Source organism: Rhinopithecus roxellana, chromosome 9, assembly GCF_007565055.1.
Source record: "Rhinopithecus roxellana isolate Shanxi Qingling chromosome 9, ASM756505v1, whole genome shotgun sequence".
Taxonomy (NCBI): Eukaryota; Metazoa; Chordata; class Mammalia; order Primates; family Cercopithecidae; genus Rhinopithecus; species Rhinopithecus roxellana.
The window spans coordinates 95,841,754-95,855,248 of record NC_044557.1 but is presented as its reverse complement, the minus strand read 5'-3'; positions in this window follow the sequence as shown (position 1 = coordinate 95,855,248).

The window sequence follows — 13,495 nt, the reverse complement described above, 5'->3', positions numbered from 1 at the left end:
AAAAAAAAAAAAAAAAAAGATTTAGCTTGGTTCATTCATTCATTCCACAATCATTCATTGACTAGGCATTTTTTGAGATGCTAAGGAATACCACAGTGAACAAAACAAACAATTCTTGCTCCATAAGTTTCCATTCCCCTGGGGAGAAGCAGACAATCAACAAACAAAAAGAAATAAGATATGTATTATCATGGGTGATGAGTAATTGCTATGATGAAAAATAAATCATGGAAGTGGGTATGTACAGAGGTACTGCAATTTAAAATAGAGTAGTCAGGGGAGGCTTCCATGAAATAGTGACTTTAGGGCAAAGACCAGATTACGTAGAGCCCTGCAGGCCATTGTAAGGCCCTGGTTTGCTGAGAAGTGGTTTTGATCACTGAATGGGGACATGTGTCTTCTGTTCTGGAAAAGGGGTAAGTTTCACCAGTCACTTTGTCTCTATAAGCCTCAGTTTCTCCATCTGAATTATAATGGTGCCTACCTCGAAGAGTTGTTGTATACTTTAAAGGAGATTGTGCATGTAGGTAGAACATTCATTCATTTATTCTGTGCACAACAGTTTATTGAGTGCCTACTATATGCCACTGACTGTACCTGGCACACATAAACCCACACATGTGTTGGTGAATATTATAATTACGAAAAAGGGACAAGTTGGCAGGTGAATTTTGTCATACCTTTTTTAAAAATGACAACTGCTGCAACCTTGGCCTGAATCACTGGTTACCATGTGAAAGATACAATTTCGTGCATCATTGTAGTCTCTCTTCCTTGTTACCTCATAGCCTTACTTCTCACACAAGAGACCATCAATTTCACTATGCCAAAGTCATCTGGCTGGAGTGAAATCCCCAAAGATCTTATGAAAAATCTGATGCTAAATAATCAATAGAACAATTGCTGACGAGGGCTCCACAATACAGATCTCCTTCCTTCCCATTTTCAGTATGAGTCACCTATTGGATTTTTTCACCTTGAGTTTGATGCAGGGGGCAGACGGGGAGCTCCAAGACACTGTAGAAAGGACCCTTCATGGTAGCACCAGCTCAGGGTTTGAAGTTTTCCTAGAAAGGTCAACAAATCCATCATCTGTTTGGGTCATCTCATTCCACAACAAATGCGTGGATCCCTCCCGAAGAGGTCCATGGCTGCCTAAACTGATTAGTGGAAAAAAAAAAAAAGAACCCCAAGCCCTTTAGATTCCGGGATTGATGTGTCTCCCCTGACCTCTGAACTCAGTCTGTTTCCAATTTGACCAAATTGAATTCAGTGCCTACCAGGTACTAGACATGGTGCTAAGTCATTGGAGTATAAAAATGAATGAGACAGAGCCTTTGCCCTTGAGGAGCTCACTGTCTAGTGGGTGACACACGTGCAAACAAACAATGATGATGCAACCTGACAAGGGTTATAAAAGAGGCAGACATAAAGGGCTGTGGGAAGATGGTGAAGACAGCAAGAGAATTCTGCCTGGGTGTGTGTGGTAGAGTGGTGTCTGTACATTAATGAAGGCTACAAATGTTTTCAAGATACCATGGATTGTCAGCTGTTTTCTGATTTAATAACAGCTTTTGGGTAAGCAATAAGAAGTGCTGCCACATTGAATGGCCACATCAACTGTGATAAGCATACCAATGACAGAACTGTTAACATTGTGAAAATACGCTGTTTGAACTCCCTTTCTCCAAAATCTGGTATGTCCTTCACCTGAGTGTGGACTCAGAGAACAGAGAAAGTCTCTTCTCAGCATCAGGTGGGCAGGACTAGCTGAGAGGCCCAGTTTACAGCTTAGAGAGATTTGAGAACAGGCAGAGACCACTAGGCAGACACAAAACCTAACTGGCTGGCCAACACTGGAGGTGTGAGGGCATGGAGGAAATCTTTGCTCCCAGAACTCCTTCCAGGGAAAATACAGTGCATGCTTGCAGAAGGTTGCAAGAAATACTTCGATAAGATACTACTAAGGATGTCGGTGACGTGGATCTTCAAAATGTCTGCTCAGGCTGCTAACTGCCTTCCAGGGAGGCTGCAGTTGGGTCAGTTGTAGGGGCTCTGGTTTTGCAAAGTGGGATGTGCAAGCTCAGAGCCAAATTGCTGTGATGGTGGAGGACAGGCTGGGGTGGCCACTAACAAGCAGGCCTCCTTCACCCACCCTGCCCCTCTCTTTTAAATAAATGCAGAATAGATATTGAAAGGATCTCAATTTCAAGGCGCATGAGACTTCCCTGCCTGGAGGTCCCACTGTTTCTGTGCAGCGTTGGCTGAAAAGCAGCATTCAGAAGAAATAAGTGTCAACCCAGAGGCTGGGCTGGGATGTGGAAACTGCGGGAGAGGCTGTGGGTGCAGTCTCTGGAGCCGCTTGGGCAGAGCAGCTGCATTCAGAACGGAGGTGAGGAGGTGGAAGGCGGGCCTGGGACTGTTTCTCAGGCTCTGCAGCCTACTGCAGGGGTGTTTCAGCACACTGGTGACCAACGGGGAGGAACTGTTCAGGGTGCTGAGTCTATTCGGACCACATCCACATTCCAGAATGTGAATTTTGGGGCCTCCTAATTATTGCCTGCTGGATTATCTTTTCTTTTGCCATCACCACCTCCCCAAGTCACTGTCTGTATTCGTTTGTTTTCATGCTGCTGATAAAGACACACCTGAGACTGGGCAGTTTACTGAAGGAAAAGGTTTAATTGGACTTACAGTTCCACGTGGCTGGGGAAGCCTCACGATCATGGCGGAAGGCAAGGAGGAGCAAGTCTCGTCTTATATGCATGACAGTAGGCAAAGAGAGAATGAAGAAGACGCAAAAGTAGAAACCGCTGATAAAACCATCAGATCTTGTGAGACTTATTCACTACCATGAGAACAGTATGGGAAGATCTAGTCCCATGATTCCATTACCTCCCACCAGATCCCTCCCACAACGCGTGGGAATTACGGGGATACAATTCAAGATGAGATTTGGGTGGGGACACAGAGCCAAACCATATCGCTGCCTTTACCACATGTGTGTGTGGGGTGTGTGTGTGTACATGCGCATCTGCGCATGTGCGTGTGTGTTTAGGGGTGGAGAACTTGGGGGCAAAGGATGGAGAAAAGAGCAAAACATAGACCAGAGTTGCCCTGGTTCACAGCATTCTGGAGACCACCTGAGTTGAAACGGGCTCTGTGGGGAGGGAGAGGAGTTGACCATCTTGGCTGAGAGCACAGAAGTTTGAATCCCTCAGGCCTCTGTTTCAATCTGTCTCTGTGATATTGGGCAAGTTATTTAGTCTCTCCACAGTTCCAGCCTCCTGGTCTGTAATATCTAGCTTGCAGGACTATTGGCAGAATTAACTGAAATCATGTATCATAGAGGATATAGCATCGTGCCCAGCACTTGGTAAATGCTTAGTGAATAGTACCTATCATTGTTATTATATGAAGTATATATTCATATTAGGACTCATTTTTGCACTTTGGTTCAAACCAAACCCTAAAATAGCAGCACTCAGCCATCAATGGGCCAAAAGACTACATCATGAATTTCCAAAGAAGGCAATATTTTCATTGACACCTAAGGCAAAGTGCAAAGGCCCAGGTTCTCCTATTTTCTTTCTGAAAGATCTTGAGTAACTCGCTTGACTTCTGTTAGTGGATTTTCCTACCTAACAAATGGAGAAGGAGGCTCTCAGTGCTGGTATGTTTGCCTAGAAACAGAATAACCCACATTCTATAAGGTTGGGGACACACACTGGGACCCTGTTCCCAGAAAAAGGGAAGCTTGATAAGTGTACCTTATCAGCTAGGATTTCCACCTTGCTCCTCCTGTTAAGGCCAGCTTCTCAGTGTCAATAACTGGCGTATGGTAGGTGTTATAAGGATATGTGTTAAATAAATAAATGATATAACTTATAGTGACACTCTGGATCCATTTATCCATCTATCCATTCAAGAAACACATGTGGGTCAGGCAAAATTTCTTTCTTTCTTTCTTTTTTGGAGGGATAGGCTCTCACTCTGTCACCCAGACTGGAATTCAGGGGCATCATCATAGCTCACTGCAGCCTCAAACTCCTGGGCTCAGGTGATCCTTCTGCCCTGGCTTCCCAAAGTACTAGGGTTACAGGCATAAGTCACCATGCTCAGCCTAAGACAAGATTTCTCAGCAAGTAGATGCCAGCCAGCTGCTTGTGTTGAGTCCTCCTCTCCTTCTGAGGGAGGATTTGCCCCTTGTCATTCTGCTTCCCTAGACTTGAGGAAGGGCACAAAAATGGGAAATAGGTAGATAGAGGCAGAGTTCCAAAGACATGGGAGGAAAGGGAGAAAGCACACTTGCTTAAAGTGGAAGGCAAACCAAAGGCAGAAAAGACTAGGTATAGCTCAAAAGAAAGGAAATTCAAGCAATATCTGCACTCCTGTGTTTACTGCAGCACTGTTCACAGTAGCCAAGATTTGGAGGCAACCCTAAGTGTCCATCAACAGAAAAATGGGATCAGGCATGGTGGCTCATGCCTGTAATCCCAGTACTTTGGGAGGCTGAGGTGGGAGGACCCCTTAAACCCAGGAGTTCGAGGCCAGTCTGGGCAATATCGTGAGAGCTCGTCTCCATAAAAAATAAAATAAATAGCCTGGTGTGGTGGCACACACCTGTAGTCCTAACTACTCAGGAGGTTGAGGAGGGAGGATTGCTTGAGCCCAGGAATTCGAATTTGAGTCTGCAGTGAGCCATGATCGTGTCACTGCATTCCAGCCTGTGCAACAGAGTGTCTCCATAAAGAAAAAAAAAAAGCAGACAAATGGATAAAGAAAATGTGGTACATTTGCACAACAGAGTACTATTCAGCCATAAAAAAACTGAGGTCCTGTCATTTGTAACAACATGGGTAGAACTGCAGGACATTATATTAAGTGAAATAAGTCAGCCACAGAAAGACAAACTTCACTTGTTGTCACTCATTTGTGGGAGCTAAAAATTAAAACATCTCAACTCATGGAGATAGAGACATAGAGATAGAGAGCTAAAAATGGAAACTTCTCCACATCATAGAATGATGGTTACCAGAGGCTGGGAAGTGTAGTTTGGTGGGGAATGGGGACGGTTAATGGGTACAAAAATATTGTTAGATAGAATGAATAAGAGCTAATATTTGATATAACAGTGACTACTGTCAACAATAATTTATTGTACATTTAAAAGTAACTAAGAGTGCAGTTGGATTGTTTGTAACACAGAGGATAAATGCTTCAGGTGACAGATACTCCATTTACCCTGATATGATTATTACACATTGTATGCCTGTATCAAAATATCTCACGTACCCAATAAATATATACACTATGAACCCACAGGAAAAGTCAAAAACAGAAGCAGATACCTAACAAAGAATGGAGAGAGAGAGGTGAGGTGGGGAGAAGGCAGGGCAGTCAAAGAGGAAGAACCAGCCACAAGGCCTCTCGGGGCTGTGTGAGGGAAAGTGCTTGAGGATGTGGCTGGGAAAGGCAGGTAGGGTTGGCAGCCAGAGGCTCCAGAGCAATTTCAGAGCGTAAGAGAGCTGGGGAGGAGAAGGCGTTTTGGATGAGTGTCACTGTCAGTTATATATTACATCTCCCTTCCTGTTCTTGGAGATACCTAGGTAAAGAGTGGGATTCCTTTTTCACTGTGTTGGCTGCAAGACTGTAGTTCTTTCAATTCAACAGCACCCAAAAACAAGCGCCATGGGACTCAAGGTTTATAAGCTTTGTACAAATAATGAGCATTTATCACATGCTAGAATCTAGGTGAGGAGGCAGGGACACAGAAATCTATCATAAAACAGCCATGCCGGCCAGGTGCAGTGGCTCACACCTGCCTATAATCCCAGCACTTTGGGAGACTGAGGTGGACGGATCACTTGAGGTCAGGAATTCCAGACCAGCCTGGCCAACATGGTGAAACCCCATCTCTACCAAAAATACAAAAATTAGTTGGGCGTGATGGTGCCCGCCTGAAATCCCAGCTACTCGGGAAACTGAGGCAGGAGAATCGATTGAACCCGGGAGGCAGAGATTGCAGTGAGCTGAGATCGTGCCACTGCACTCCAGCATTCCAGCCTGGGTGACAGAGTGAATCTCAAAATAAACAAACAAACAAACACACACACACACACCCAGCCATGCCTCCAAGGAGCTCATAACCCAGAAGGAGCACCAGATTGCACATATGTGCATGCACACACACGCACGCACACATTCTCTCTCTTTCTTATATACTCACCCAGGCACCAAGGCTCAAATGCCATAGTGGAGAATCAAACAATGTGCTCTTGGTATAATCAAGGAAGTCTTCACAGAGGTGGTGCCGTTTGAACCAAGCCTTGAAGGGGAAGGTATCCAAATCCTTGTGGAGTTCACAGCTTAAAAAGAAATAGAAATATGTATGTGTGTGTAAAAATATTAATATTCACTTATGATATGGGACATGTCTAATGACCATATGAATAAGGTACAGTGGGAATACAGAGGAAGGAGGGGCTGAACCTGCCCCTGACAGTCAGGGAGAGTCACAGGGGAGACGACCCTTCATCTGGGTCTTGAAGGATGCATAGAAGTTCACCGGGTAAAAATATTGCAAAGAACTTCATTCAGAGCCTAGACAGAGGGAACACTGTGTGCAAAGACCTGGCGGCCTCAGTCCCTTGGTCCCATGGATGGGCTGGATAGCACTTCTGAAGCTTTAACCTGGCCTGGCCATGCCTAAATAGTTGTTTCTCTGGTGTTTCAAGGGTAGATAAGAACAGACCAGAGTTTCTTATAATAAGCGGTGCTCTCAATGGTGAGTCCACTCAATTCTTCTCTGGTAATGGACGATGTCACACAGTGAAGAAATTAATATCTTTCCAATAAAGTAAAACCACCTGGATTTGGCTCTGTGCATCCACCCAGATAAAGGAAATATTGTCTTTCACAGAAAGAAGTCACTGAGGTTTAGAGGAGCTGCAGCTCTGAAACCCTAAAGCCTCTTCCAATGGTGGGGGTGGTGGTGGGGGAGTCTGTGGGAAGGAGCTGCAGCTATGGCCTAAACTTTGTGCCAGCACCTCAAAGCCACTGCCACATACATGTTTATGTTTCCCTGGTTTCAGATGTCTCTCTCCTGATTGTCCAGATGATTGTCACTATAAGAATGTGAAGGTGACTAGGTGACTAGGCGGGGGCAGCCAAGGAAGACATCGTAGTGAGATTTTAGCCAGGCCCTGGAGGATGGGGAGCATCTAGGTGCATGGATCAAGGGAGGATGGACTTGTAGGCAAGTGACTTAAATTTACTCAGCTTCACTTTGCTCAGCTGTAAGCTGGGCATCATCATATTATTTCATGGAGTTTGAGGATTAAATGAGACGATATGCTCCTGCTCTACGGAATGGAACAGATAATACTAACCCCCCTTTTACAGTTGAGCAGACTGAGGTCTAGTGCATAGCAGTACTCAGTGAACAGCAGTATTAGTTGTCATCATTGAACGTCATACTCATTCCAGGTATGTGGACCCATATCAAGAGCATAGATACAGAAGGTTTCTGATCATCTTGTTTGTTGCTATTTCTCCAGTCTCTAGAAGAGCACCTGCAAGGCTGAGCGCGGCGGCTCATGCCTATAATCCCAGCACTTTGGGAGGCTAAGGCAGGTGGTCAGAAGTTCGAGACCAGCCTGGCCAACATAGTGAAACCCCGTTTCTACTAAAAATACAGAAAAAAAAATTAGATGGGCATAGTGGTGAGTGCCTGTAATCCCAGCTACTTAGGATGCTGAGGAAGGAGAATCACTCGAAACTGGGAGGTGGAAGGTGCAGTGAGCTGAGCTGAGATCATGCCACTGCACTCCAGCCTGGGTGATAGAGCGAGACTTTGTCTCAAAAAAAGAAAAAAAGAAAAAAAAAAAAAAAGAACCAGAACAGCACCTGCAGATAGAAGGCACTCAGTAAAGATTTGCTCATTGACTGAAATCCTAGCTCCTCTGCTTACCACTTCTGCAACTTCAGACAAGCTACTTAACCTCTCTGTGTTTCAGTTTCGTTACCTATAGAAAGGGGATAATTATACCCACCTCATTGAATTATTGAAAATCATACAATAGTGCCTGATTAAATGCTCCCTGGTTTTAGTCAGGCTAAAAGCCTGATCACTGCTATTAGTGGAATCAAGGATGTCTTCACAGAGGAGGTGCCATTTGAGCTGGGCCTTGAAGGGAAAGGGATCCAAGTTCCTGTGGCATTTGCAGTCTGAAGAATATAGAAATATGTATGTGTATGTAAAAGTATTAATATTCACATGTAATATGGGATATTATATAAAATATATACTACTCAATATATATAATTATATATTCACATACATATGTACATTATATAATGTTTACATATAATGGGCTAAAAGCCTGGCTTGGCAGTGGTGCAGTGTCTGGTTGGAAAATCCTCACATCTCCTCTGTTACATGTTCATGGATATGTTCATGGATATATTCATGGATTTGAGGGTTGTTTTTCCACCCACATGTTTTTAGAGCACCCCTCCCCCTGAAGACCGTGGCCTGAGAATTGTTATGCAGACCTTTTACCAGGAATAGAGTGATAGGTAATTGAAAAGGCTCTTGGCCTGGGAGAAAAAGGGACAGTGTGTGTAATGGTGAGTGACACCAGCTATGGGTGCTGTGTGATCTTGGGCATGTTATATGACTTATCTGAGCCTCAATCCTGCAGCTGCAAAATGGAAATTGCCAAAGTATCCACCTCATAGCACAGAATACTCTTTAAATGGTAGTGAAACAAATGTCTGGGGGGAGGCGGCAAAGGACAGACTCCTGTGCGGAACTTCCTATTAAACAAATGGCTTTCCCTTAGCACAGTCCCTGGGGCCCACAGTCACTGACAAAGGTAATTTAATTATTCTGTTGGCAAGGGAAGATGTTGCTGACCCGCAGTTATCATTATGTGAATTTTTGGAGATGTACATAAGAGATTGCTGGAAGAGCCACCTTCAAGACTCTTTCTTACCCAGACTCTGAGGTGCTTTCCAGTTGGATTTGTCTTCTGCCAAGATTTTTTTTTTTTAACTTTACCTCCATAAAGAAGAAGCTGACAAGATCTCCCAAGAAGAAAAAAATTATCCTGCTTGCAAACTACACAAGGTTATGTTCAGGCCTTGGATGGCTGACAAGGACTCTGTTGGCTTTGGCAGAGAGAGCTAACTGGGGACAGGTGACGTGGAATTACTAGGCATTTGACTTCAGCAGTTCAGTTCAGCCAGCATTTATTTGGCATCTCCTCAAGGTACAAAGCGTTGGGAATGTAGAGACTGACCAAAGTATGGTCCCTGCCCTCAAGGAGCTCACAGTCTATTGGGGAAAAAGATGTAGACACAGCTCAAAGCTCTACAGAACAGAACACATAAAGGACATTGGGGCAGGGGTCCCCTGGGGGAACACTGAGGCTGAGAAGACAGGGGTGCTTGCTGGATAAGGTCATACCCTCTGTGGTTGGGAAGGAGTATTCCATCTTTTATCACAATCTTCCAGAGCTCCAGAAAGCTCTTTAATTCATCTGATTAATCAGCAACACTCCTTTCTTTTCCTTCCTTCCTTCCTTCCTTCCTTCCTTCCTTCCTTCCTTCCTTCCTTCCTTCCCTCCTCCCTCCCTCTTTCTTTTTTCTTTTCTTTCCTTCTTTCCTTCCTTCCTTCTTTCTCTTTCTTTCTTTCTTTCTTTCTTTCTTTCTTTCTTTCTTTCTTTCTTTCTTTCTTTCTTTCTTTCTCTTTCTTTCTTTCTTTCTTTCTTTCTTTCTTTCTTTCTTTCTTTCTTTCTTTCTTTTCTCTTTTTCTCTTTCTTCTCTTTCTTCTCTTTCTTCTCTTTTTTTCTCTCACTCTGTTGCCCAGGCAGGAGTGCAGTGGCATGATCATGGCTCACTGCAGCTTCAACTTGCCAAGCTCAAGCGATCCTCCCGCCTCAGCCTCGCGAATAGCTGAGGCTACAGGCACGCACAACCATGCCTGACTAATTTTTGTATGTTTTGTAGAGATGGGGTTTTGCCATGTTGCCCAAGCTGGTCTCACACTCCTGGCCTCAAGCAATCTGCCCGCCTGGGCCTCCCAAGTTGCTGGGATTATAGGCATGAGTCATAGCACCTGGTCACATTTCTTTTTTCTTGAACTTTCAGACCTTATCCTCACTCCAATTTGTCTCCAAGAAATGCAAATCATGCCTTTGGATGGTGACTTATTTGGTTCTTTAAAGATACATGCTCATTCATTCAGCAAACTTTTGTTAGGATCTTGATTTTGGCAGGCATATGGCAGACGGATCAAGAATGTGAGAGGCCTTAGGAAACAGATGCTGGAGAAGGATACTGCACCAGTTCAAGGAGAATTGATGAGGAGCTGAGCTCAGAAGATGGTGCTTGGGGATGGAGAGGAGGGAGGGATTCAAGGGCCATGAAGGGGCAGAATCTGTAGGACCTGATGGCAGGTTTCTATGCAGTGACGGGGAAAAAGGGTCTAGACTGTGCTCGGGTTGGGTAATCTATGGTTGATGTCTGAAGCCATTTAGTCCACGATAATGATTTTCTAATAAGTTGGCCAGTGTTTCCACAGGGCCACCTCTTTTACTACTAGTAAAATATGTGTGTGTGTATGGCACACACAAGCTGATTTTAGGTGGTGCACTAATATGGAATTAACCTTAAAACATAAAGTGAGATAGTAGCTTCCCCACTCCCTTTTCTTTGTGACAATATGGAGGAAGTTTCAGTTTGAGATCAATAAGCGAAACACCTTTCTGCCTCTTCTTAAGCTTTTTTGCTGAACGAAGCTAAGAGTCTTACAGAAGCAATGGCATGTGGTTGGAATTCAACAATAATGTGTTTTCATTGTAGTCTTTTCTTTGTCTCCTTTTATTTATAGCAACCATTTTTCATTTTTTCTACATCTAGTTCCCTTTACACATAAATTTATTCAAATTTTAAAAGGGAGCTAGTCTAAAGAAGAAACACACTAAGAAGACATGGCGAAAGTTGTACGGGTTTTATTTGAAGGAGCAAAGGTTGAGGAAACACATCCCTAGTCCCGCCTATCTTCCATGTACTGTTATAGAGCGTGACTAGAATAGATGATTCAAAGGGCATGAAGAATGGATTAGAGAATTATTAGGTTTGTGCAAAAGTAATTGTGGTTTTTGGCTGGGCGAAGTGGCTCATGCCTATAATTCCAGCACTTTGGGAGGCCAAGGCAGGCAGATCACTTGAGGTCAGGAGTTTAAGACCAGACTGGCCAACGTGGTGAAACCCCATCCCTACTAAGAATACAAAAAGATTAGGCTGACTTGGTCGTGGGTGCCTGTAATCCCAGCTACTTGGGAGGCTGAGGCAGGAGGGTCGCTTGAACCCAGGAGGCAGAAGCTACAGTGAGCCGAGGTTGCGCCACTGCACTCCAGCCTGGGCAACAGAACGAGACTCCATCTCAAAGCAAAACAAGACAAAACAAAACAAAAGTAATTGCGGTTTTGCCATTACTTTCAATGGCAAAAATCACAATTACTTTTGCACCAACCTAGTTATTATATCACCATGAGGTACTAAAGCAGGTAATCCTGACCTTAACCCAAGGAGTTAGATGAACAACTTTGCCTAGTGTGAGTGGCCTAATTATAAATGATAATTTTATTTTTCACTCAAATAGGGTAATATCTCCGTGTTCTCTGATTTATTTGAGGGGAACAATATAATGTCACGTATTTCCAAATAAAGGGAGGGCGCAGATAGAGCGGGAGAGGAAGAGGCAGTTCACAACTTTCATGACATGGGGTTTCACCTTATTCGTACAGTATTTTTTCTTCTTCCCAGCAATTTCACATATCATATTGTATCATCTGAGCCTCCCAGCAGTTGTGACTTTGTTACTGAGGAAATAAGTAGAAATGACTGAGAATGGATAAATGACTTACCCACGGTCACACCATTAGCAATGATAATAGCCACGTGCACCATGTTTCAGGCACTGTCTGAGCACCACACACGTGCTGTGTTAACACCCCTGCCACATCCCTGTGATGGTGGGAGGGCTGTTATTACCATGACCGTCAGCATCCCTACTTTAGAGATGAGGAAACGGACTTCATGTATGTATTAGTCCGTTCTTGCATCGCTATAAATAAATAGCTGAGGCTGGGTAGTTTATAAAGAAAAGAGATTTAATTGGTTCACAGTTCTGTAGTCTGTGCAGAAAGCATGGTACCAGTATCTATTTATGGTGAGGGCCTCAGGAAACTTCCACTCATGGCAGAGGTGAAACAGGCGCAAGCGTGTCACATGGTGAGAGCAGGATCAAGAGAGTGAGGCGGGAGGTGCCACACACTTTCAAACAATCAGATCTCACAGCGAGAATGCACTCATTACCATGAGGAGGGCACCACGCCATTCATGAGGAATCCACCCCCGTGGCCCAGACACCTCCCACCAGGCCCCTCTTCCTGAGATTATATTTCAACAAGAGAGATTTAGAGGGGACAAATATCTAAACTATATCCACATAACTTGGTCAACATCATCTACCCAGCAAGTCGAGATCTAGGATTTGAATTCAAGCAATCTATTGGTAGAGCCCATGTACTTAACAACTCTGTCATACTGTGCGGTAGTCAGGACTTTGGCTCGTGTTGTATATCCTGTGTTCTACAAACATTTATTGAGCATCTGCCGTGTGCCAGGCACTGTGCTAGGCACAGGGGCTATAGAGATATATTAGATTCAGTCCCTGCTCTCAGGACCTCGGAGTTGGGTAAGGGAGGAAGATAGACACAGACAATTCAAGATGACAATTGTGATAGGTCAAGAACAAGATCTAATGAAGGCACAAACAGGGAGAATAATTAATTCAGGGAAGGCCTCGCTCAGGAGGCGTGGCTGGAGTTGGCCTTAATGGGTGAGTTCCTGTGGATGGATGTTGAAAGTGGCCTGGTGGGGAGGGCATTCCCAATTAGAACAAGCCACTGGTGGAAATAGTTGTAAAGCAAGATGGCATGTTTGGGAGATTGTAATATGGCCTAACAGGAGCATACCTGAGGAGACCAAGGAGGAGTGGGAATGGAGATTTCAGAGCGAAGTGCGTGGCAGAGGGAGTTTGGTTTGAAACACCTGGTAAAACAAAAACATCCCCCCAGATCCATCCTCCACTAGGAAACAATGGTAATATCTCCATAAGCCAACAAAGTATGATGGGATACTGTAGCAAAAGGCAGACTTGCGAATGCAACCTTAAGGCTGGTGGTGGAAATGTACCAGAGTGGAAACAGACCAGTCGGGATCCTTATGGCCCTTCAAGGTCCAACTAGCACTGAAAAAAAGTCCCTCTCTGCCTTGCATCTTTATAGAGACTCAGTGGCATTTGTCATTTTTCCATTCCCCTAATAAGATTGTTGCTTTCAATTTTCATCTTCTTGGTATTTAATCACCCTCCTTTGAAGAGGGCTGCTGCAAAACAACCTAGATGCAGCCATCCAATTAT